Here is a 24,840-nt window from a genome sequence, read left to right on the forward strand (position 1 = left end):
AAAAGTAATGATTTTCGTTGGGAAGTGTCATTTTTCACTCATTCTAGAAAATGCATGAAAAGACAACGTTCCACAGATGATTAAACTTTCAGTGAAAACAAGCAAGCTAACAACCCTTCCTTGCCTAACAACCCTTCCTTGCCCCTTTGTTCACTCTCATTCCTCCTATACACGGGGAATTCCTAGAACTGAAAATATTTTTATGGAATCTGCTGCAGAATTAAGCTAGGAGCTGCAACAGCATTCACCCTTGCTACAGAATCACCCTAGGGAGACATGTTCCAAACTGATAAGTGAATGGTGGTAGCAAGAATAGCCTCTGGTTTATGGTCCTGTAACTTCTGGTTATGATCATTTCACCTTTGGTTATGTGGGCGAGGACAAAGCAAAGACAAAGGGATTTCCTGAAAATGACTGTTCCCTGGCAAACCTGCGTAAGAGGGAGGTCTCTGTCAAGTTCCTTGTCAGGATATTATCAGATATTCCTGAATTGTTCTGTCATGTGAGTCAGGTTCTGCTCCACCAGGGGCCACCTTCTCCATGGTAATTCTGTCCCTTATTTCTTGCAGCTCCTCCATTCTGTCAAGAGCCCAAGTGCAAAGTTCCCAGAGGAGGCTTGCTCATGGCCTTCATTCCTAGCTGCACTTCTTTTGCACTATTTAACTTTAGCCCCATCTCTTTTACTCCCTCTGAGACTTCAGTCTACGCTGTTTCTATCCAAATGACGAGCAAGGGGCTTTGAAACACTGGCTTAAAGGGCTTCCTTCCCTGAACAGCTAGGAGTCAAGAATACCTGCAGTATAGGACATCCTGATCCCCCATCTCCCCATCTTCCATGTCAAGAAAAATAAAATGGCTCAAAGCTGTGCAAGAAACATATTTCCCCTTTTACTATGTTAGTATTTCTCTTGGATATTTGCAAGTACTTTACAGTTGCCATATGGGAATTGCCTGCAGTGCCAGAATGCCAGTCCTGGGAACTGCACTGCAATAAAACATTGTAAACTTTAGCATAGCAGCTTGAACATAACTGTAGCCTTTAAACTTTGTTTGTATGAGGTCAAGTAATCAGCTGGGTCTGATATTTGATTACTAGTAAATGTAAAGCTGTGTGGAAACCAGCTATCTGTGCCCAGAGTAACTTAATGGGAAAAACAAGGTGGCTTTGGAGTTATCTTCCCTCTGAGCAGACACCCTGTCCCTGAGCCCTGGGGAGACCTGGAGACCATGGTAATGAGTCATAGTTCTGCATCTCTCAGAGACCCATTCAGACCTCCCAAGACTTTCTTCTTTTCTCTTTGTAATGTTAGCTTTTTGTCTATTTCCCCTGAAAGCTGCTCGAGGCAACAGGTAAATCTATGGGTAACTGAAGTGAGCCAAATCCTCACATCCTGCAAACAAGTTAAAGCTTAGCAATGAATGCCAGCTCCAGGCTGGGCCCTTGTGTTCTGAATGGAGTTGAACCATCCCTGTGTTTTACTGCATACATGGACTGTGCCTGGCTCCACAAGAGCTACTTGATTAATTATCGCACATCAGGCTGCTCTTTAGCAATGTCAGGCTCAGGAGGTGAGACCAGCCAGCCCAGCCTGCTGGGAAATTTCCGTGGGTAGCACTCTCAGGCATGACTCAGTCTGTTGTTCTGTGTTGCAGTTCTGGGGAAGATCTGTCATGTCAGAACCTGCAGGGTGGTGACATCCTTGTAATTCCTCTGGAAAAACAAAAAGTGCAAGTCAGAGGCTTTATCTTAGCTTCATACTGGTTGTGCTGTGTGTATAAGCACAACTTCAAGTTAAGCAGTTGAGTAAAAAATGATTTGAACCCTATAAATGACAAAATAAACATAATTGCATGTTAGGCACAAAGAGGAATATTGTCCTAGCTGTAAGCCTTCACCAACCAGCTGTTGAGTCCAGTTGCACCCGAGTGTCCTCCTGTCTCTCTAGTCCCTCCACCTCCTCCCTCTACTCCTTAGCTCTGGTATTAGTGTTACAGTCTGACTCCACAACTCAGAAAGGGATGGTAAAATGGATATGAGAGATTGTCTTCTTCCCTTTGCTCCTGGGCATGCTACAAGCAGTGCATGCCTGTTCTGGCTCCCAGCATTTCCAGGAACAGGTTCTTTGCAGAAAGGGGACTCAGGAGTCTGCAGTGCCCCTTGCATTGGCCTGGGCTCTGCATCCCACTGTTCATGTACAACACAGACGGATTTCCAAACCAGGAACAGGTATCTGCTTGGGTGAGGAGTTTCTCGGTGACAGTGGTCTGTCTTAGTAATATACAGTCCTGCCAGTCTGGTGCGTCCTGTCACTCAGACCAGGTGCCTTTGCCACCACTAGTGAAATTCTTCACTTGCTGCAGCTGATCAGAACTGCTGCTGAGATCAGACTTCAGTGACTGTAAATCAGCTGCTCTCCATCCTTCTCAACAGCATTTTAACTGTGTGTGTAGGATATTAATTATAGGTTATCTTTTTTCAGACCTATACTTCTGAATTACTTGTTGCTTTAGGAGCTGAAAAAATGGCCACAAGAGACAATGGCTCTGCAGTGGCTTTTAGCCTCCCAGGACAAATCCCTGAGCTGACATCATCTGCAATTATGGTGCACAGATCCAACCACTTTGACATAAGGTGGTAAATTATTCAGGATTTGGCAGCCACCATAAATGAAGATTGTGCTTTAAGAAACCTCAGAACTGCAAGACTGGTTTGTCACCACAGTCCTATTCAGCCAGTGGCCTATCTCTGAAAACAATACTTTGGATGATGGTGATAGTGCCCTAGGGTAGCTGTATGTGGAATAAATTATTTCCCTTTGATTTCATGGGATTTTCTTGGCTAATATCTATAGGCACAAGGATTAAAATCCTTCTCAGCCGGGACTATGTGGTTTCTGCCCCAAACTACTTGTATTTTAAAGTGAATCAGAGCTAAATACAGGGTGACACAACTGCAGCAGATTTAGTGGGTCAGTGTAGGGTGGAAGAAGGGTGAACTAATAACCATGGGCAGACAAATTTCCTGTCTTGTTCTAAAAAACTAGTTCTGAGTCACTCAGACCCAGGCATGTTGGAGTGAAAGGAACAATAACCATGATAGACACAGGTCAGGATTGCAATCGAGACTTGCAAGCTATTGAGTCCTGAGGAGCTCAGGTGAACAAAGCAAATATACATCATTCCTGCTAAGGATATACTTAGGGTCAGGAGTAAAGGTATAATCATTTTGCCATGTGTTGATCAGTTACATGAGAGGCCCAGCATGATTAGGAAAGTTAAAGTTTCTGTCAGGAACTGGTGTGACTCACATTGGTGTTTCTGGATCATTTCACAGATTAAAAGGCTTCAGATTAGACTGAGAATTTCATGGGAGTCAGAAAGGGAGGAAATATTCTTCGTCTTCACTGTTTTGCCCTTACAAGTATGAGGAGCCAGCCAAGGCTCAGCCAAGGAAGACAGAGCCATCGTCCTGACAGGTTGATGGGATGTGAGAAGGGTGGAAAGGAAAGTCAGCACTGCCGCCTTCTGTAGCTCCTATAGGTCTTGCTTTCTTTTAGGAGACACCAGTTTGTGCTTCTCTAATGCACATTCTTAGTGCAGGCCAGAAATGACTGCTTGATCCTAAAAGGCAATACCTGATGTATGGTAAAATGCATTTCCTTCTTGCTGCTTGTCTTGTTTCTTATACAACTTTACCACATACCATCATCATCACCATAATGAAAACATATTTATTAATTGAGAAACCCTGGGGAAAACTAGGCAGGCTATTGTCTCCTTTGTGAGAGGTGTATCTTGGTACTCAGAGAAAATCCTTTTGCATCCCTATTGATTTACTCTGTTCATTTAAAGCCTTTTTTTTACTCATTATCAGCCGTGTTATCTGGATATAAAGTAGAGGCTGGAATACATTTTTCAGAAAATGTGAAACTGCAAGTGAATATTCACTCATGGACTTTCACAGCCAGTAGGGACCATTACGAGCCTCAAGCCTGACCTCTGGCATAGCTGAGGCCAAGCAATATGACCAAGTAACTTGACTATATGGTATTTAAGGAAACGTGTTCTTTGGAAACTGCATTTTAACTAGTTATTATTCAAGGAACGTGTATTTCTTAGATTGCTTTTACGTGTGCTGAAAATTTATTTTCTCTCTCTTCTCTTTTCCAGTTTCAGTCTTTGAATTTCCCCCAGGTCCACCCACCTGGCTGTGCTGGGAGCTCTGGCTAATGCCAGAATCCCCAGCAGTCCTCTCCAGAACCAATGCAATGGTGTGTGCTCAGGCATCTGGCTGGAGTGAAATGAACATCTCTTCATGAAGAAGTAAGCAGACAGAAGGAGGAATTGCACAGTAAGGAATTAAATGTCCCTTGCTGAACTGAGCACTGGCAAAGGGATATGTTGCTTCTTCCTGCTAGGGGTGGTTGTCCAGGAGAAAAAATCATTTGATTTTGCAGAGGCATTGTGGAGTCCTGTTCCTAATCCAAAGGGGGATAATAGAGGATTTGTTAGTGTCTGCAAGATATCATCCAGGCAGAGATGAGTGTGGTCTGCCCGTGTTCCTTGTCACTGAAGCCATGTGAACATGGTGCTGAGCTGGAACTAATAACCTTACTGGGAGACAGGATGCAACAGCGCCAGCCAAACTTGCCAGTGCTGTCCACATAGCTTCCCTTGGCTCCAAGCACAGCTTCAGCCTGCTTGCAAACTACTTGAGCATTGTGTTGCCAAAAATTCCTCTTGAAACTGGAATGTTCTTTTTCTATCTGTGACCTGCTTAGCTAATTGCATATTTTAGGATTTTGCATGAGGACTGGGGACAATGGGAAAACTCTTTGAGAAGGAGGACAGTACTTCTTAAGCAGAGGGTTGGGAAAGAGGCCTTGACAGAGATCAACAAAGCCATTTTAATTAACGCATACATACTGGCACTTTTCTGGAAATTCTTTCCTATAGAAAATAAGCCTAAAGAGCCTTAAGGTAAAAACAACTGTTTGTTTTTTTTTTGTTTTTTTTTGTTTTTTTTTTTTTTTTAATCAGAATAAAATCTGTTGAGGTAAGGTTTAACTTTTCTGTTTGTCACCTTAAAATGGCTGTTGCAGCAATATATAGGCTTACTTCAGAGGTGAAAGGTGTTATAATCAATATCTTCTGAAATGCTAAGAGGAGTGTTCATCAAAGAATAGATATTGGCTTGAGAGAATGAGATTTATGTATATTAAAATATATCTGGGTGATAATTTTAATGTATTAATAGCTAGTAAATAAAGGCCAAATACCAATAGCCCTTCCTATTAAACAGTGAACCCATGTAAGTAAGACGCATCAGCAACAGCTGAAAATGAAGCTCTTCTTAGACATCTCCTTCGAATCTCTTCACCTTCACAAAATGGTCATGCAAAGAGCGATAAGAGCATTGCCACCTAGCAGCTGTCCAGGCAAACCAAAACATAAAAGCACTACTAACTAAAACCTGGCAATTCCAAGGTTCCCTTACAAACAAATTCCCGATAAAACACTAAATTGCAGGAAGTCAATAATTTTATCCAATTAGTCAGGATAAGTGGGCTGGTGCCAATCTGATATCTCACACTTGAGTGGGATAGACACAGCTGCAGTGGGATGCCAGTGACATTTTTTCCTCTAGCAATCTGGGATGAACATAAATCTGCTCATAAGTATGGCTGGGAAATTGGTAATCCCTTACCCTGCAATTCAAAGGAAATGGTTTTGAATTTTTTTGGCAGCAGCTCACATCTGAGTTGGAGTGATTGCTCAAAAGTGGAGAACATGGAGACGAAGCAGACAGATTCCTCTCTACCTTCTGGAGCTATCAATCAGCTTAAACGTTGCTGTCTTAGCCCTGTGGCCTAGAGTCTGCACTTTGCCCCCATCTTCTTCATCAGTGGATGTGGGAGGAAGGCCTGCAGCCCTGCATGGAGCACCTGTGCCAAAGCCGACCTTCTCCAGGACCTTGTCACCCCTTTGTCTTTCTAGGCCATTGAAGGAGCTTCACTGTCTGCAATTTACAGCCTGTATTGGAGAGCAGGAATGTGCTCAGTCCTGAACACTGCAGAAAGGGAGAACGCTTTCTGAACATGCTGGTGAGCTGATGGAAAAACAAGCTTAATCTAAGCTAAGATTGGAGAGAGTCACCCCTGCATGCCTAGGGATCATAGATGCATACATTTGTATGGGTTATTTTGCATTAAAACAAAAAAAAATCCCCCAGAATTCTAAAAAGAGAAGACCCAATCAGATGTTTAATTCCATAGATATTACAGCTAGATTTATAGCTACCCAGTGCCGTGGACTGCCAGGTGCGGAGGAAGAATTTGTGCCTGTAGCAAAAATTTGTTATGAGGAAGTTGTAATGATACCCATCACTGTTAAAAGGTCACATTTAAAGGAGAGGGCTACAAGTTTTTCTGGAGGGAATTGTGTGATAGGGCAAACAGCACTACACACTAGCACACACTAGCAAACAGAGAAGATGTGGGGGATCTAGCAATGCTTAGCAGTGCATCTTGGAAGATGAAAATTACCAAAAGGTATCTGTAATTGTGAAACAATTTGTAAGGCCCCCTCACTTTTTTTCCCCTTGCCCCTTCATACCTGTGGTGTGTCTGCAAACCAGCACACCCTCCTCTGTCTTTTGTGAGGAACACTTGAACAGGCTTTAATGAGCACTGAGGTTGTGATAATGGCAGAAACATGCTGCTGAAATGACATTCACTCCTGGGCCTTGCTTACAGTAAGAGGATGCCTGCATCGGCTTCTAACCCAGAATATTTTAAGCCTGACATTTACATCCTCTGTCTTACTATCTGCAGAAGGTTTGGCATCCTGAACGTGGTTTGAAAAGGATGCACCACTGCACTGTAATCTCCGTAGCAGTTGTTGTGTATTAAGCATGTATATAAGAGAAAAATGTGGATGCAGCTAGTACCATCATTGCATAGATGTATGTGCCAGACACAACTTTAAAGCATTTAGCATTCATTTTCATATCTTAAAATTCAGCGATGTTTGTGCTTCAAAACTTGGAAGGATAACATAGATACAAGGTGGCTTGGGGCATTGAAATTTAGCTCTTGGAGGTACTTGTGACACATGGTCTAAAATAAGATGATTCATTTTTGTTACTCCAGATAGTTTCTGTTGGCCATGGATAGAGTAAGTCCATTTCTAGTATAGCAACTGCTTCTCCTTCACTTCCCCAAAATACATTTTTTTAAAAATGTACATCAAATTAAAGGACATGTAATTCAGCAGAAAGTCTTTTAAATGCATAACTGATTATCTACTTCCTGTAATTGCTGGTTTGTATATTGAAACTTAGATTGAGTTGGCAGACAATAAAAGATTACTTTTTAATTAGATATACTCATCCCTATCATTTGGGAATAGGGGATATTTTCCACCACTGCTATTCTTCGTATCCAGCAACACACACTAATCTCTTGCTTGCTATCAGTGTCATTTTTTTCCAAATGAGAAATAAACAGAAGCCTGCATCTCTTGCAGAAACAGCATGGCTAGGCAGTATTTGTCATTTTTGATAAGACATTGGTAGTGGGATGTATATTATGCATTTGATGGTGCACTGCAAGACTATGTACGAGGGCCAGTTTAAAGTATGGAGATTCACTTACAATCCCCAAGGATTTTTCATATTCATTCTTCATTAGAAATTCTGTTTTTACATCAGAAGTGCATAAACACAAAATTATGACCCCTAAACTATTCTTTTATGGAGTCTCAAACTCATTTTTCTTTCCTTGTGATGAATGAAGCAACTATTATCTGTCTTAAAAGGTATCTCATGTAACCTCTTGCCCTGCAAACTCCATCTAAAATGACAACATCTCTGGAGAGATTTCTCTGCATGATAAACTGCGTTGCAGCCTACCTCTGGTTTAACACACGCTGTAGCAGGCACCAGAATGTTTGGAGCTCTCTGGTAAGTGTGTGGCTGCAAAATAGGGTGTCTAGCTGGTGACTTGGGAGCAAGTCACATTCAAAGTAAGGTCTCACAATGTGTAATTCCTTACTCATGTGAGGACCATGTTTCAAAAGCACAGATAGGGTCCCCACACCCTTCCGACTCAGCTTGCCCTCCGCCATCCGCAGCTGCACAGCTGTCATGTGGGAGCCAGAACAACCGATTTCATGGCAAAGTAATGGCTGGTTCCGTGTATATTTTTAGCAGACTTTTTCAAGTAGTTCAGCCTCTAGAAAAGGAGGTGGCGGAAGCACTGGCCTCCCTTATCAAGTCCTCTGAAGAGATTAGCGTGGATCCATGTGTGCTAGCACCATCATTCCTTGCTTCACATCTGTAGTTAGAAAAGGAAGCCTTGTTATGGGGCATGTGGCAAAGCTATATCTCTAACTGAAACTATACTGAATTTTACTTGCCCTTAATTTTGCTTAGCCTCCAGCACCTGCAGTCTCCTTTGCTTCCTCCTCCAGACCTTACACAGTCACAGCTCTGCTGATTCAATGCCTATTCATGTCATCCATCATGGTTTTCCTCTTGACTGCTGTAAATCTCCTATTGCATTTTTTTTTTGTGGGTCCCTTCTAAACAAAAGGGATGTGATTCTTCTCTCCCTCCCACCGGATTTAACCTGTTGTAGTTTGCCATGTCATTATTCATGATTTAAACGAGGCTAAGCGAGAGAAGAATAGTGCACTGAGATTTTCATTATGCCGAAGCCATGCTATTCTCTTCACGCAGGCTGTGGTATTATATCACCCTGTCCCTTCACCACTTTCAAAGGCTTCCTTTCCTCACCATCGAGCTCAGTAGCATGCAAAGGACTTCCAGAGCTTGTTTTTGAACTCGCCTGACCCTGCTTCTCTGATCTCATATCCACTCCCACACACATTTATTTGCCTTTTCTAATCTGGCTATCTCCTGTGGCCGCCCGGCTCTAAGCATCTGGGTGTCTGTTCTTATTTATGCCTCCCATTTGCCTGACGCTGCGAGCCCTGAGTCATTTCCCCTCTCCCAGGCTCACCTTCATGGCTCTCCTGTTGCTCCCAGATGGCAAGCAGGCTGTCCGGCTACGCTGCCTTCCTCTTCCTCAGACAGTGGTGGCGGGTCCCCACCTTGCTTGTTCTTCATTCAGTTGAGCTGTTCAGTTTTGTTCAGTTGAGTTGATTCTTTTTCTTATGGCTTCACAAGATCTGGTGGTTTTCTGAGTGTGCTCTGTGGGTGTGGGTGAGCCCAGCCATCAGGACATGAGTCCCTTCCATCAGTCTTCCCCCAGGACATGGGCTGTGCTGTCACAGACTCTGTAACAGGCCTCCCACTCTAGCATCCTCCATCCAGGGCTGCTTTCCACCTCCTTGCTGCCCCAAGGGACACATGCTGAGCAGGGCGTTCAAGGAGGGTGAGGGGGTGTTTGCTGAAAGCACATGAGGCTGTCTCCTGCTGGGCACATTGTTATTGCAGGGGTGTCCCTGTCTGCAGCTCCTGCTCTGCCTGGCAGGTCCCCATGGTGTCATTTAGCTAGTGGTGGCAGCACATAGGTATTCTCGGTCTGGTCAGCACCCAGGGACCTTTCTGTGATTAAACAGTGCTAGCAGAGCTTTGTCAAAGCCGGTGTTTTTCAGGCTGCATTTTAATGCCATCGACTCAGGATTTATGCTTGTGTGATGGGATCCTCACGTGTGCAGGCGTAGGTGGCTCATTCCTTTCCTTCAGTAATTGCTCGGCTGCCCTTTATGTGGAGAACAGAAAGCGAGAGGTGGCGAGCAGCTGAGTAACCTCTAGCTGCTACTGCATCTTCAGGAGGCCTTTCCGTCTGGCAGGTGTAACCTTTGGAGAAGTCATACGCTATCATCACTCTTCCTCTCCACCCACCGAGCTACAGCTGAGGTGACATGGGATCGGACGATTCGGAGAAGAACCTCAGGGCAGGGCTGCCTGAAATATCCAGGTATCAAATATACCGATCAGCTCTATATAACTTGCTTTCTATTAGGGGGTATATTATAATCACATGTGGGTGTGCTGCTTCCCACCAGGAGCAGCAATTTGCACATGTATGTGCGACTCCTGAGAGGTGGGTGTATCTCCCTGGTGCTGGAGAAGATCCTGTGCAACTCTTTGCCTTTACAGGAGGTCCAAGAAATGCCTTGCAGCTCAGTGTGGTATTCATGCATTTGTGATTGCCTAGACAATAAAGAAAAAAAAACATTTCTGAACAAATGACAGCATCACAGCTTGAAAGTTGTGTAGGGACCTGCCACCCTCCCAAAAGGTTGGATGGCACTGACTGAGAATGACCCCAGAGAAGCTGTGCCTTCTGAGATTTACCGGCTTCATGCTCCTTGCAACACCTTTCTGAAAGAGCTGTGGGAAGAGGTGGCTGGGGAACTTGACCATAGGGGAAACTGTGTTAGATCTTTATGTTCCTTTATTCCAGGAGCATTGACCCTGGGATACATGTGGCAGCAGCTCCAGTTGTCCCCTGTGGCAGTGAGTGTGGTAATTGTACACTGTGAACATGCACCCTCTTCCCCAAGGAATTTGAAGTTATGCAATTTTTTACCTCTGACTGGGATTTCAGAGGCTCTGAGTGCTCAGGCAGAGTAAAAACTTCAGCTACGTTCCCTGCATGCACAAAGATAAGTTATAGAGCACATGAGGTGTGTCCAGAACTTCCAGGAGCCGTGGGCCTTTGGTCTCTACACTGGACAGATGGTCTATATATGCACAATAAATGCCATGTGTTTCCATGCACAGACCATCTGTGAAACGTAGGCATAGGATGTCGGATGCTTCCTGAAAACCTGGCAACCCTATGGCTGATGCTCTGCAATGTGACTGAGACCATAATTTTCAAAGGACTTCGGACTTCCAGCTGCTGCTGATTTCAGCGTATTTTCCAGAGCAGACGCTGAGCACGGCTTGGACTCCATGATGGGGTATTTGGTAGGACAGATGCTGCATGTGAAAGTCCTGAGTACAGCAAGAAAAGGTGACGAAGCTCTTCATTGTGAGGCTCCTTGAAGAATATGGTGCAAGATGGAAGGCTGCACAGTGCATCTGGGGTCAGGGAGATATTTCAGTCTGACTTCAATGTGATGGAAGTGCTGTGTGACTCTTTTAATGGAACTCTCTAGAGAAAAAAAAAAAATGCACCTACTGGTACTGATGGCTGGCTGTTTTATTTATTCACTTATTAACCACCCTTGAAATTACAGTCTATTGTAAAAGTATCACTATTTTCTTCTCCAATGGATACCTGATTAATGTCTTGTGAGTTGTGCATGCCCTGCCAAATGAGAGTGATGTGTTTCTCAGCTGATAGCTAAATAATTTTTTAAGTGAGTTATTGTCTCACTTAGTAGCTCAGGTAGACTAGATCCCCACCTGATTAGCCCTCCCCATGCAGAACAAAATTTACTTAATTTTGCTCTAATTTAGAATGGTATTAACACAGAAATTGAGCAGTGAGAAATTGCCTAGAGGCTTTTCTCTTGCATTTTCCCTGCAGGGAGATTCACATTTTAAGCTCTCCCAAACAAAAAGGTCATCCCATTTGTTCCAAGGATTTTTGGAGACTAACCAATAGCCAATATTTATATAGGAGAACACTCTCATTAGCCCACTCCAGCTCTTCTCAAGATTGTTTGGAAGATTTTTCAAATTTGCATCTCTCCCATAAGAAGGAATGAAGTGAAAGGAGCTTTTGGAGCTAATCATCTGCTCTTAAAGAAGGCGAGCACAGGTATAGGGGGTGAAAATGCTTCTTGTCCTGCTGGGGTCTTCACTGCCTCTGGAGTTACAAGGACAAGTGCCTGGGGACAATTCAACAGTACTTCACACAGTTCATCTTACACTCCTTTCTTAGCTTGCGTAATTCCCCTCATCTCCCATTCCCTTTCCTTTTCTCTCCCCTTTCTTTGCACTCTCCCATCTACCAACTCTCTGATTCAGTATGCTGGCTCACGCTGGTAGCTGCAACCCTGAGAAGACAGAGATGCTACTGATGACATTGAGCTGTCTGAGCTCAGCTTCTCTCTCAGATTTGGTCCTTGTCATCCTTTTGTTATCATCATCATCAGCTACCATTCTTTATCACTGTTATCTTTGCTGAAATATCAGTGTAAGTTATCCATTTAATTTTGGGGCAGGGACCTTCAAGTTTTTAAGTTCTGCCTAGCTACCCCACTCCTTTCCCCACTGTTTATTTTATTCATAGGGCTGAAAGGTACGTTTCTGTTTAAATCTACCCCTTGCAAGGCCTCATTCTGCTTAACTTCTGGCATTTCTCATTTTATTCTCAAGCTTCTTGACCTCTAAAGTACCTTCACTTTGCTGAGCTGTCTTTTTTTTCCATTCTTTGCTGGCTCTTGGTTGATTGCTATTATCCTTTGTTGAGGTGGCTTACTCATTCACTTAAATTTAGAGTAATTTTACAGGCTTTGTTTTTCCCTGGCTTGGGAGATGTGCTGGAGGTAGTTTCTATACTTTTGGCTGAAAGGAATCTCAGGCCTTTCCCACATTCAGGACTTTCAGTTCTTTAGTCCAGTTGAGTTCACTAATTAGTTCCCTTAATTTCTCAGATTCTGCCCATTTGAAATGTAGAACCTTAATTACAGACCTATTTTTGTTTACTCTTCCATTTAATTTAAACTGAATCAACTTGTGATTGCTCAGTCAAAGGTTATTTTCTTTGATCGCTTCTCCTGTAATGTGCTTGCTATTTACCAAAACGAAGCCTAAAATAGCATCAGTGGTTCAGCACTCTTTGGTGAATTAATTTGTTGGCAATTACATATAAGTCTGTTTGGCCATGCTGCAAGTAGTAGCTTCTGTATCTATGAAACTGTATTTATTTCTCTCAAATTTCCTTCTTTAATGACGTGGTACATCATCTGTGATATTGATAAAGAAGTAAATCAAATGTTAAAAAATCTAGAGAGGAAGAGAGAACACAATACAGAGCAATTTTATGTCACTTTGTAACTCTTTATTGCTGTATGCATTTCTGGTACATCCCATCTCATAAAGGATACAGCACAAATGGAATAGGTTCAGAGATGGGCAGCAAGAGTAAAACGTGGAAGAGCTTCTGTCTAAGGAAAAACTGACCCGAATAAAAGTATTTAAGCTGGAGAAAGGATAAGCTGGAGAAGGTATCTATATTGATGGATAGGATATCATAAAGATGGTAAATAAGGAAGAATTGTTCATTATCCTCTCCCATTTAAGGGAATAGAAGAGGTTATCAGGAGAAACGGGCAGATATTTTGTTCAAAGCAGGCAGAAAGAAATGCTTTATTTCACATAGCACGTAGCTGTGTGAAATTTCTTCTTGCCACACGTTGCTATGCTTGTTTATATAGATTAAAAACAAATACAAAACCAAAAGAAAAACAGATACACAAAATCTCACAACAACAAAACGACCCCAAAAAACTAGAGAGATTAATGGAAGAAAACAGCTAGTGAAAACTACTGACAGCACCTCTGACTCAGAAAGCTGTTGAAACCAAAGTGTTTATTCTAAGGAAATGATCTTTCTCTGATGTCCTGCGTGGGACATCTGCCTTTGGCCATTGTTTGGGGCAAGATGGACTTCTAGTCTGTAGGGCTGCTTCTATGACCCCGTGTCCAGTGACAAACCAAGGACCTTAGTGTACTACAGCTTACAGTGCCTCCAAAATGATTCCAAGGTCATGGGCAGAGCTAACACAGGAAGATAACAGTAATTTATATTTGGTTTTCCTTCCTTTGAATTCTTATAAAGGCCAGGGTAACACTCAGCTCTGCACAGTATGTGCTTGCCATTTCTGTTTAATTTCCAGGCACCTTTTCATTTGGAAGTAGAGTCAGTTTTTTCTCTGGGCTCTGGTAGGCAGCAGGTCACAGAGAGAAATGCCAGGGAAGCACAGACCAGCGCTCAGTGTTGTCTAAGGAATAAAGGTAGGTGAGGTCAAATGGTTAAGAAAATGTGACTGGTTAATAAATATGGCCAAAAAAATGGTCTCATGTATGGCGTAGCTATGCAACAGCATTCTTAGGGGCAGAAATCCTGTGAATCCACCAAGATCGCTGGACTCCGCTACCAAATTTTATCCACTTCTGTCTACCTCTCTGTTCACAGAAGATGCTGCCAAAGCTGAGTTCATAACTTGCAAACCTCTAACAGCTGCCTGATGTTCTTTTAATCTTTCACATATGCTGCAGTCAGCCTCCTCACAGCTACAAAAAGTACAAGCTACATTTTTTTGTCCTGCAGCTTCCTAGGAGGTCTAAGTTTTGACTTATGCCCCTCTGCCCCCAAATCAAAGGTAAATGGCAATGTGCCATTGACAAACGTGCTCAGCAATGGTTGTATGTTCAAAGGACTGGGGTCTTCTACCCCACTCTTGGAAGTTGGCCCTAGCTGATACAAGGATGTAGACCTGTCTTGGCACATGTGGGGAGAGTAGTCCATTTTCCCTGGATTTTTTCATTCCCCAACCTTTTGTCTTGCCTATTAAGGTCATTAGTTCCTCCAACAAACTCTCTCTGCAATGTTTGTTCAGAGCCTAGAACAAAGAGATCATAGCCTGGCCCCTAGACACCGCTGTAATACTGCGATGAATGATCCTTTTTTTGACTGCACACAGATCAGACTGGTGAACTCCTACTTTGACGCTTCCAGACTGGTCATATGCACATCACTCTGATGATCAATTTTTTGTGGTTGCTTTGAAAAACATCGGCTTACTAGCAGTTTAATGTGAAGAGGAATATAAAGAAGCAGTGTTCCTGCTTTGTCTCTTATGTGATAATCCCTTTTGGATATTTTCCAAGCTTCCCTCTTCCTTAGGATTTGTTTTTGGAGTTTTTGTCCCTAAAAATCTTTTATCGATACCCCTACATCAGTCTGTGCTTGGAGCATCTTCAATTAAAGCTCATAAAAAGTTTTTTTTTTTTTTTTATTTTATTTTTTAACTCACAGATTCATTTAATTTAACAAATACTTTTAAATTCCTTCCTGTTTATTCACTACTCAGACTTCCTATTCTTTCTATTAACACATTCTATTTTAAATCCTTTTAATCTTCTTCACTTTCACTCTATGCCATTCTGTGACTGATTGGCTCAGAGTCTCCTCAAAGCCATGACTGGAATTCTTCATGTCTACTTCAGTATTTCAAGCTACCTTTCTCGGGCTGTCACTCTTGTTCTGACTCTTTGTCGTAGTTGTTTTGTCCTTTCATTTGTCCTTGCAATTTCAGGAAATACTCCCTCATTTTTTTATTTTTTTTTTCCTGTGAGAGGGTCACCAGGAGCCTGTTGTCTTCTTCTAGCCTACCAATTCCTGACTCATTTAATGGCTCTTGAGCCTGGTTAATAGAGTGACTCACCAAAATATTTCGTATCTCTTTGTATCTGTTGAAAGCGCCCTTTTACATCAGCATGCATTTATATATAAATATGTATGTGCCATCCTGCTAACTTAGGGTTCTATTTACCTGCTCATGTGTCTGTCTATCAAGCACTGTTCTCGATGGAAATTACTTCAATGTCTCTCCTTTACTTTGAAGTGATTTCTAGACAGCTACTTATCAAAGAACATTAACATTGATGGCAGATCTATTTCCCCATTCCTGCAATTAACAATTCTATCAATTGAAGCTGTTTTTATGGGCCAATGACTGAGGCAACAAAAAGAGAAAATTTTATCTGGGAATGCAGTAATGTTTCATGTAGCAGAGGGCAGTAGGACCAAGTATAAGGGACTAAACAAGTGCGGTATTCCACTGAGCACACAGGGAGAGAGGAATTTTACTCCATTGAATTCAGTTAGCTATTAACTTCAGCAAGGCAAAGAACCTTCCCTGGCAAGATTCTTCCATTAGCAGACATCCTGAGAGCTGATCCTGACAAAAGGTGCTGTGTAAGCCATGGTAGTCTTAAATACAGTTTTTTTTTTTTTTTTTTTTTTTTTTTTTTTTTTTTTTTTTAAATTCTATTCTCCTCTTTGGCATGTTTTTGCTTTATATATTCTGAAGTTTAGTATCTGTCAGGATGTTTGGATGATCAGGATTATTACTGTATACTGCACATTAAGGTGATTTCAGCACTACAATTATTTCACAAGTGCTATTTACACTGTCTGGTTTTGGGCAGCTAACATAGATGGCAACAATAAGCATCAAAGCTTCTTATTCCTTCACAGAAATTAATCTGGCCTGTTTCCTGTGAAAGCTCATCCAAATATTATTCTTTGAATATTGTAGGAAGTCTATTGGGTGCACCTCCTGGAAAAATTACACTGGGACTGAGTTTGCATGGGGGGAATAATACTGTATTTTTGCCTTTTCTCATGATTCCCGGAACAGGCAGGCACTAAATCGAGCTCAGCAGCAGATCTGCTCTGCACACCACTGCTCACTGCTGCAGCTGGTATCAGTACGACTGTCACTGCGCTCTCACTACGACAGCCCTTTCGTATGATACATGAGATGTTCCTGGCCTGGTTTCAAAGGGCAAAGGGGAGAAGGATAACAGAGCCGACTCCAGCTTTTGAGCATTTTGTTTACTGGAACATCCTTTTAACCATTCAACAGAGTACACTGCTGGGTTGAGGGAAAGTCATTAATGTTGCCCTTGGTAAGTGGATCAAGTAATAGTGCCATATGCTCTGATGCAGTAAAATGCAATCACTGCCTAGAAGCCTTTGCATTTGGAAAACAAAACCACCACCAACAAAAAACTAGAGTAATTTTTTGCTTGCTTTGCATTACTCTGCGGATATACACCATTGCTTCTTCACCAGTATTACTAAAGTACCTACGTGTACTGCTTGCACCTGTGCAAATCAGAGATCTATGAGATCACAGGAAACACTTGCCTCCTTAAGTAAGTTTCTCCACTGCCTGAGTTTGTTTCGTAGCAAAGTCTGCTTGTTCTCTGCTTTGTGGAATCAGAGCCCTGTGCCACCACTCCTTTTTCTGGGGGTTTGCTTATTATAATTCCACCTCTGCAGACTCAGATGTTCTCTGAAGACCACCACCAGGCGGGGTCCCCACACCCAGTCACTGAGGCACAGAGCTCACTAGAGGTATGAAGCCATGCCAGTTCCATGAAACCATCATAAAGACAGAAAAAAACTAAGCAAATGGCAAATTAGTAGCATTGGACCTGGTGTGCTCTTTGTGAGAGGCTCAATTCTGTGTTGGCTCACATCTTAATCCACCCCAGCTGACACACACCAAGCATAAATCAGCACAGGGTCTGGCCTCTGTACTGTGCAAACATTAACTAATTAATCCTCCTTATAGCCACTGGAGGCTGCAAAGGAGTTATTATTATACTTCTCTTCAAGAGTGTGCAACTGAAGCAGAGGGGATAAATGATTAAAGAAAGCAGATATAATGATTGTCTGAACTTGGGTGCAGAAGGGCTTTTGGACATTTCTGGAGCACCCTTTGCCTGTTTTTTTTTTTTTTTTTTTTTTTTTTTTTTTTTTTTTAGCAGTCTCAGCTGAGGAATAAGCAGGAGGAGTTTTGTGAGCTACTTTTAGAAAAGCTTCAGGACCTTATTCTCATCTTTGTTACACTTATAAATCTGGAGAAATTCTATTTGCTCCTTGAGGACACACAAGGGGTTTACAGGAATGCTGAAAGTAAGAATCTGGCCCATCACATTAACATAAAATGTCACAAAAAAGTACCCAACAACAAGCAAAGGGCATTACAGACAATAGGTTTCTTATGAGCAAATTGGCTATGTTTGTTTGCCTTTTTTTTTTCCCTACATTAATGCTGTCCAGGCCTCCCCTGTGTATTCTCAAGGAAATGACTTTGTTATATCAGTGAAGTATATTGAAAATGAAATCAGTGGTAGCACCAAATGTGCCCAGACATGACAAGACTTTTAAATAACAACAGAAGAATTCTATCTCCTTTCCTGTTTGTTCCATGTTAACTTATGGAGATTGGTGCTGACTTTCTGGAATGGCTGCAGCAAGCTGTAAATGATGTATGAAAATGAAATGAAAAATCTCTGCCCAGGCCACTGTGCTCAGCAATCGCTGCTGAGCCAAATTAATAGCTGTTTGCTCCTGTACACTCTGACATGAGATGGAGACAGAGAAGCCAGCCGCACAGAAATTGGCACAACCACCCACAAATATCCTGGACAGGATGTCTGTTGATTCTTCACCCAGTGCTGTTCTCAGCGGTAGAGTCCTTTAGAGATATGAAAGGGAAAAGACCCACATTTTTAAAGTCCTTCCTGGAAAAAAAGAAGGATTTATGCAGAGAGGGTAACAAGTTAGGTAGTGATGACACCTTCTTGGGACCTCCTTGCTCCTGCCTCTGTTTCCTGACTTTGTTTACTGTCTTCTTCCCCATTTTTATCAAACTGTATCTCTGTTGCAACATCAACACCCCTGGGCATTGGGGCTGTGCAGGTGAAAGAGGCTTGCATCAAATGGGCGTAATTAAGTGAGCACATCTGTGTGGGTACAATTAACACCTGGTGATTATGTCAGTAACATGGTGGGCATGGTGACAAAGGGCATTTCTGTTGACCCAGTTACTGAAAGGCTCTCTGGTAGTCACGCTGCAGTGCAAAACTGCAAACAGTGATTATTAATACCATTAAAAATTCATGCAAGCTCAGGTTCTGCAAATGCTCTGCCATGTGAACAGTCTCTGCGGAGATAAAGAGGGCACGACAGCAAGTGTAGAAAGCTGATGTCCGGGCTAATGATGTGCTGGCTACAAGTTGCCCCTCAGAGCTTTGGGCTCAATGTACCCCTGTGCCCTCAACTGCTGGGCCCACCAGGGGTTTTAGTGAGCAGCCCCCATCTGGCATGTCCCCTTGGACATTCACCGTGTAGCTCTCTGCTCCCCCCCTTGCTCCTTTTTGCATGGGTAAGTTATGCAAATGCCAAGTAAAAACAAGAGAAATTAAAAAATAATACAAATTAAGCAAAATGCCCTTTGTGTGATACTCCTTCACAGCCTAGAAGCAAAGGGAGATGGGATTTAATTTAGGCCAGTCCTCTGCTGCATTTCAGATAAAGGATTTTTAATCTAGTCGTAGGTTGATAAAAATACCCCTCTCTGATCCTGCAGGCAACTTTTTCTGCCAATTTTCTTTCCAGAGAGGAAGAGAGGGGAAAAAATAATTGAAAGAACACTGCCGCATAGAAAATGACACTGACGGAGTAATGCACTTTGGAACTCTGTGCTCTGCCAGCTCCGTGTTTACTATTTTTTCCTCCTTTTACTTCAGAAATTTCAAGCTATTGGTAGTCATCAGCATGATTAGGTGGTGGCTTTATTATTTATTTTTTTTCTGAGCTTTAGTTCAGGTACCAGTCTTTTAAATACAAAATGATTTCTCCATTCTGGAGTGTTATTTCAACTTTCACAGTACTGCTTGTTCTATTCCACCCCAAGCAGAAAATTTTCAGGGTTAATTTATTCATCTAATTGCTGGATGCACATGTGGTATTGCAGTCCACAGTGATTTTATGGACTTAAGGCTATGGTAATGACTTAATAAACATGCATGTGTACATGATTTGAAGGGAATATATTCTCTTGAATGTAATGTTTCAGAAAACACAGCATGAAAAATAAAAGGGTGGCCAGAGGCATATCTCAGTGGAGTGAAATGCTGAGTTTTTAGTATTTTTTACAATTAAGGACTCTGTTTAGAACAGGTATTACCTGTCCAGTTTCCTGACAACTCGTGAACATTTGAATAATCAAACCAAAAAAAAAAATAAATATATATATATATATATATATATATATACATCATTTTTTTGGCTTCCTTTGCCTGCATGTTATTTCTTTCAGCCCTTTTCTAGTTTCTTAAAAGTAGCTTGTGCACATTCACAGGAAAGCAGAGCTGAGCCAAATGAAGAAAAAGAGGGGGGCAACTTTGATAGAAAGCATTCAGAAAATGCATGTTGAAAAACCTCTGGTGTTGTCTCTGAAAGGGTGAAGCAGGTCAGGAGGAAAGGACAAGTTTTAAAGGCAGTTGTTTGAGGGGCTGGTGAATTAAGCCACACAAGCTTAAACAAAACCCAGCACAAAAGCAGCTCTATTAACGTATATGAAGCTGCACTGGTTTAACATTAAGAAAAGGGTAGATTGGACTCTATGGCTGTTGGACAATCCATTGCTCTTGAAATTTAATATGATCTTTGATCGTCCCATTGGCAGTTTTTAATTCTTTCCCCTTGGGAAGTGCCTGAACCACACCACTCCAAGAAGAAGGGGTCTTTTCCTGCAGCTGGCAGGTGACAAAGCTTTTGAACTGAGACATTTAGAATGAAATCTTTATCTCAGTTTTGAATAAAATTTGACTCAGATTTTAAGCAGAGCCCTGGTCTGGATACTGGGAGCTGACCTGCACTTAGTGTCTCTGCTTCCTTTAAGCTGTTTTTATTGAGTGCTTATTGTCTGTTTTGGCTATCACTTGAGATGGAAAAATCCTGTGATCAGTCACCGTGAAGCAAGCTCCTGCCACAGTGGTAGATTTTGGCTTTGACCACATATGTACCCTAGGAGTATTCCTGTGAATCCCTCATTGTGCTGGAGATTTGGTATTGATGCCACTTCATCTGGCTCTAGCTCAGGAGGCTGCTCTGGGTAACAGGCCAGTTGGGTCTGTGGATCCAGGATCCTCAAACAAACTTCAGCTGATGGGAAGGACCATCCCAGGGACCCACCGTCCTCGACTTTGGTATATGCATTTCCCCAACCAACCCTGCCTCTGGAATTTGACTCTGCTGAAGAAGTGAATTTCATACTTTTGGATGTTAAAGGTGATTTCTTTCATCTGAGCTATGATATTTTATCTACAAAGCAACAATACATTTTGGAGGGAGAGCTGGGGAAGGACAGCTCAAGACTTTTTCTGTTGTCCTGCCATGACTCTGAAACACAGCAGAGATTTTCCTCACTGTCCTTCTACCTCCATGTATTGTCAGAGAAACAAGCCAAATTTAGCTAAACTTTCCATTAAAATAAGGAGCTAAGGTTGAAAGCCCAGACACTGACGTGCAACTCCTCTGACACCTGCAGTGGTTATGGCTGTAGGCGGCCCCGCTGAGGGCTGCACCATTCTCCCACACGCCCTATCCAAAGACAATGGTAGTATTATTATGGATTTCAGTTGGTTTTCTTTGACCTGGAAGAGGGTGTGATGAAGTGGCATCCCACTTCTGCATCTGCTGTCCTGCGTACTTCTCAGCAGGAGCAGAGTGTGTGCCATCCCTCCGGACCTGCTGTAAGCCTTGCTTACTGGCTGCTCAGCAATGCAGCTTAGGGGTGATATCAGAAAGGCATTGCCCTTGGCGTGCAGCACCATGCCTTTATTCAGACACTAGTTCCTATGCTTCTCGCTGCTTCCTAGCCTCATTATTTTTCATTTTGCTACTGCTAGTTTTGCTAGTAAGATCCCATTTGTCAAAACTGCTTTATCGAAACAGGGAAAAGATTGGGCTGGGAGAGTGCAGTGCACAGCTTCACAAGGGATGCAGTTACTTCCACAGCACAGGATCACATCAGCAAAGAGCTGAAGGTGACTGCAGACCCATTCAGGTGAATGTCATTCATTATTTGTACGTACAACCAAGATGAAGCTATTCCTCTTTGCCCTCTTGGGAGGTGTTATTTAAATGAGGAAAAGGCAGGTCTTTCTTCAAAGAGCATATGAGCTAACCAAACAAGGCAAAGACAGGGGAAAATAAATATTACCTTGACTACTGAGATCAAATCAAGGCTTGGAGATGCTAAATGGTTTGCCTGAGGTGATATAAACAAGCCATAGAAGAACAGAGGTAGAAACTGAACCCAGAGCCTCTGACCTGGTGAGCAGTGTCTTAGTGTCCTCTCAGATACTATGTGGCTATATGGTCAAGAAAATGGCAACATCATAAAAATCCAGTTTTTGCCTGTGAACTCCTGAGTAAAAAGTGACAGCATCAAAAAACAAACAAACAACAACAACAACAAAATTTACTTTTCTGATAGTATTTCCCTCATGTCAGAACTATTTTTTTTTAAACAATTTTCAATATTTGTTATTGCTACTGAATTTAACAGCTAATTTAATGATTATATTTGATAACAAAATATTTCAAAATACAACTTCCTCTCTCTACAACTTCCTGAGCAAAGGAAGTTGAGAGGGAGGGACCCATCTCTTCTCCCAGGTAACTGATGACAGGACACACAGGAATGGCATAAAGCTGTGCCAGGGGAGGTTCAGGGTAGATATAAGGAAAAAATTCTTTACCACAAAGGTAGTCAAACACTGGAACAGTCTTCCTAGAAAGGTAGTCAATGCCCCTTGCCTGTCAGTGTTGAAGAGATGTTTGGATAATGACCTCAATACCATGCTCTAACTTTTCATTAGCCCTGAAGAGCCCAGGCAGTTGGACTAGATGATCTTGAAGGTCCCTTCCAACTGTTCTATCCTATCCTATCCTATCCTATCCTATCCTATCCTATCCTATCCTATCCTATCCTATCCTATCCTATCCTATCCTATCCTATTAAAATTCCTGAGCCTAAGTGTTCCAGAATTCATGAATATGTTGGCATTTCTCACAGGACGAGCTGCCTTCTGGTGAAGAATGAAGAGCAATGTATTTTGTACAGTATTTTTAAGATTGTTCCTTCCTTCATCATCATATTTTACATAGTTAAAAATAGGAGCTATATTAATTGCATTGGAATATAAGCTTGCAGTACACTTGTGTGGTTATCAGAAAGACTCAGTTCTTAATTACCTGCAAAAAACATTTATTGCCTGATATACTCCGACACCGTGAATATTATCCCTTAATTAACTTCTTTATTTCAGCTAAATTAAAGAAAGATCATTTAAAATATTACCATGAACACATTTTTTTTTTTTTTTAAATTAATGCCAACTGTATCCTCAGCATTAATAAATAAATAAATAAATAAAAACACTTTATTATTTCACTGAGCTGAGGACTAAGGTTTCATTTTCTTGGATGAGTGAGGAGAGTTTTGTTCTTAAAACTGAGCATTTCTAAGAGCTACTTAAAGTGGAGCACACACTGGATTTTTTTTTTCCCTGTTGTCACAGGCTACCTTGTCCTGAAGGCCGTTCCATTTTGAAGAATGGAGTTCAGTAATTGCCCCCTGACAGACCTCCCTGTCAACTCTTCAGGATATCGGTGCTGGATTGTTTGCTGGGAAAACACCTAAAGTCAACACAAGGAGGTACTGAAAATAGCATTCAGATGGTTGGGGGATATCCAGGGGGCTGGATGGAAGCACATGAAAGAGATGTGCCAAAGCAGGGTAAGGAACCATTTAATGACCGTGTAACCGTGTCTCTCTTTTGGCTACCAGATTTTCCCTGGAGCTTTGACCTGCTAGCCAGTGGTGAGAATGCCTGCTGCTCATAGATGCGAAGGTTTTTCTGTTGACTTATGCTTGGCTTAGGCGTGAAAACCCTGCCTTGAGGTTGAGGGTAATTACTACTGCATAGCAAAGACATGTGGGGCTGATTAGTTCCAGGCTAGATAGGGAGAGGGGGTGGATGGTTCCCAGGTAGAAATGAAAATAGGAGCGATGCTTTGCTCCAGGGAAGTGGGTGTTTAGTCTGAGGCTTGTTCCAGATGAGGATTTAAGTACCCAGAGCAGGAGAGAGGTAAAATTAGGTCCTGCAGGCCAAAACTGTAACATCAGCCAGCTGAGAGAGTGTGTCAGGGTTCAGTATCTGTCTGTCTTTGACATCAGAGGTCTCTACATTTCTAGTTCACTGCTTCTGTGTGCCCCGGGCTGCCCTACCTTGGTACTGCGTGATAAGAAGGATGCAGTTTAGGTTCCCTGGCAATACTTAGTACAAGACTGCAGATCTACCTTTGCATGAATGAAACACTAACAAAGTTGAAAATGAGCCTCACCCCAGAAGAACTGGCTAAATATTTTTGTGTGTCATTGCCCTCTTTTTTCTTTTTCATTTTGGTTTAGAGAGCTTTGCTTTTGTACTTTCCCATTACACAATTTTGTGCAATTACTGTGAATGAATTAATCCTATGAGACTATGTTCATGGCTGTCCTTTACTAGTGGGGGAGGAGGGCAGGAGGAATGACTTCAGTGCGCCTTTAATTGCCATCTCACTAATTACCCTCCAAACCAAGCAGGTTTTTGCTCAGAGCTGTTTCCACAAGCCAGAATGTCCTTCTGGAACTGGTTTACACCTGAAAGGGTAATTGCTTCCTGACTCTGAGCTTATGTATTTCCAAAACCCAACAGCATCTCATCCAGCTTGATAATACACCTCCTCCCTCTACAAAACCGGGCTTGCCCCTGTTAGGGGAGTTCCTTATTTGCCCCCATCTTAGGACACCTGCCTGATAACAACCCAGGAAGAGTCTGTAGCTGGAATTGCTTGCCCTCCTGATGTGGTCAGAACCAGAATTTCCATCATTTGGTTTATTTCTTGAAATAACTGGCAAAATCCATGCAGTCACTGAACTTGCCAAGTGCTGAGTCTTGGCCCACAAGATACACTGGTGTGGTGCCAAAGGAGCAACCAAAAAAGAAAACAAACAAACAAACAAACAAATACCAGAGCAGCCCAAAAACACTTTCTTCTGGTGTTCACCAAGCAAACGTGGTTCTGGCAGTAACCGAAGATAAAAATGATCCTCCGTTTGTGGGTGCACTGCCCTGGCTCGGTGCTGCTGCTGCAGTGCTGCTGCTCTATAGGCACTTTATGAGTGATGTGACAGTTTCCCTGACTGAAGTAATTCCAAGTACTGTAACATGAGGTGTCAAGGCAGACAGTAGAAAACATTTCAATCCTTTTC

At 42.3% G+C, this 24,840-nt stretch overlaps 1 long non-coding RNA gene across 4 annotated transcripts in view; it reads left to right on the forward strand.

Moving 5' to 3' along the window:
- Positions 1-14,233, forward strand: part of LOC137856806 (uncharacterized) — a 123,901-nt gene extending 109,668 nt beyond the window's left edge. The window contains exons 2-6 of one of the 4 annotated variants that reach the window (XR_011096804.1): positions 4,171-4,323; positions 5,998-6,104; positions 7,819-7,963; positions 9,820-9,947; positions 10,437-14,233. This is a non-coding gene — a long non-coding RNA (uncharacterized lncRNA). Of the gene's footprint in view, positions 1-4,170; positions 4,352-5,747; positions 6,105-7,818; positions 7,964-9,819; positions 9,948-10,436 lie in introns of all 4 variants that reach the window. The other 3 variants (XR_011096805.1, XR_011096806.1, XR_011096803.1) reach the window with 3 other exon arrangements.
- Positions 14,234-24,840: the final 10,607 nt, after the last annotated feature.

The sequence above is a fragment of the Anas acuta genome, chromosome 5 (genome assembly GCF_963932015.1).
Source record: "Anas acuta chromosome 5, bAnaAcu1.1, whole genome shotgun sequence".
Taxonomy (NCBI): Eukaryota; Metazoa; Chordata; class Aves; order Anseriformes; family Anatidae; genus Anas; species Anas acuta.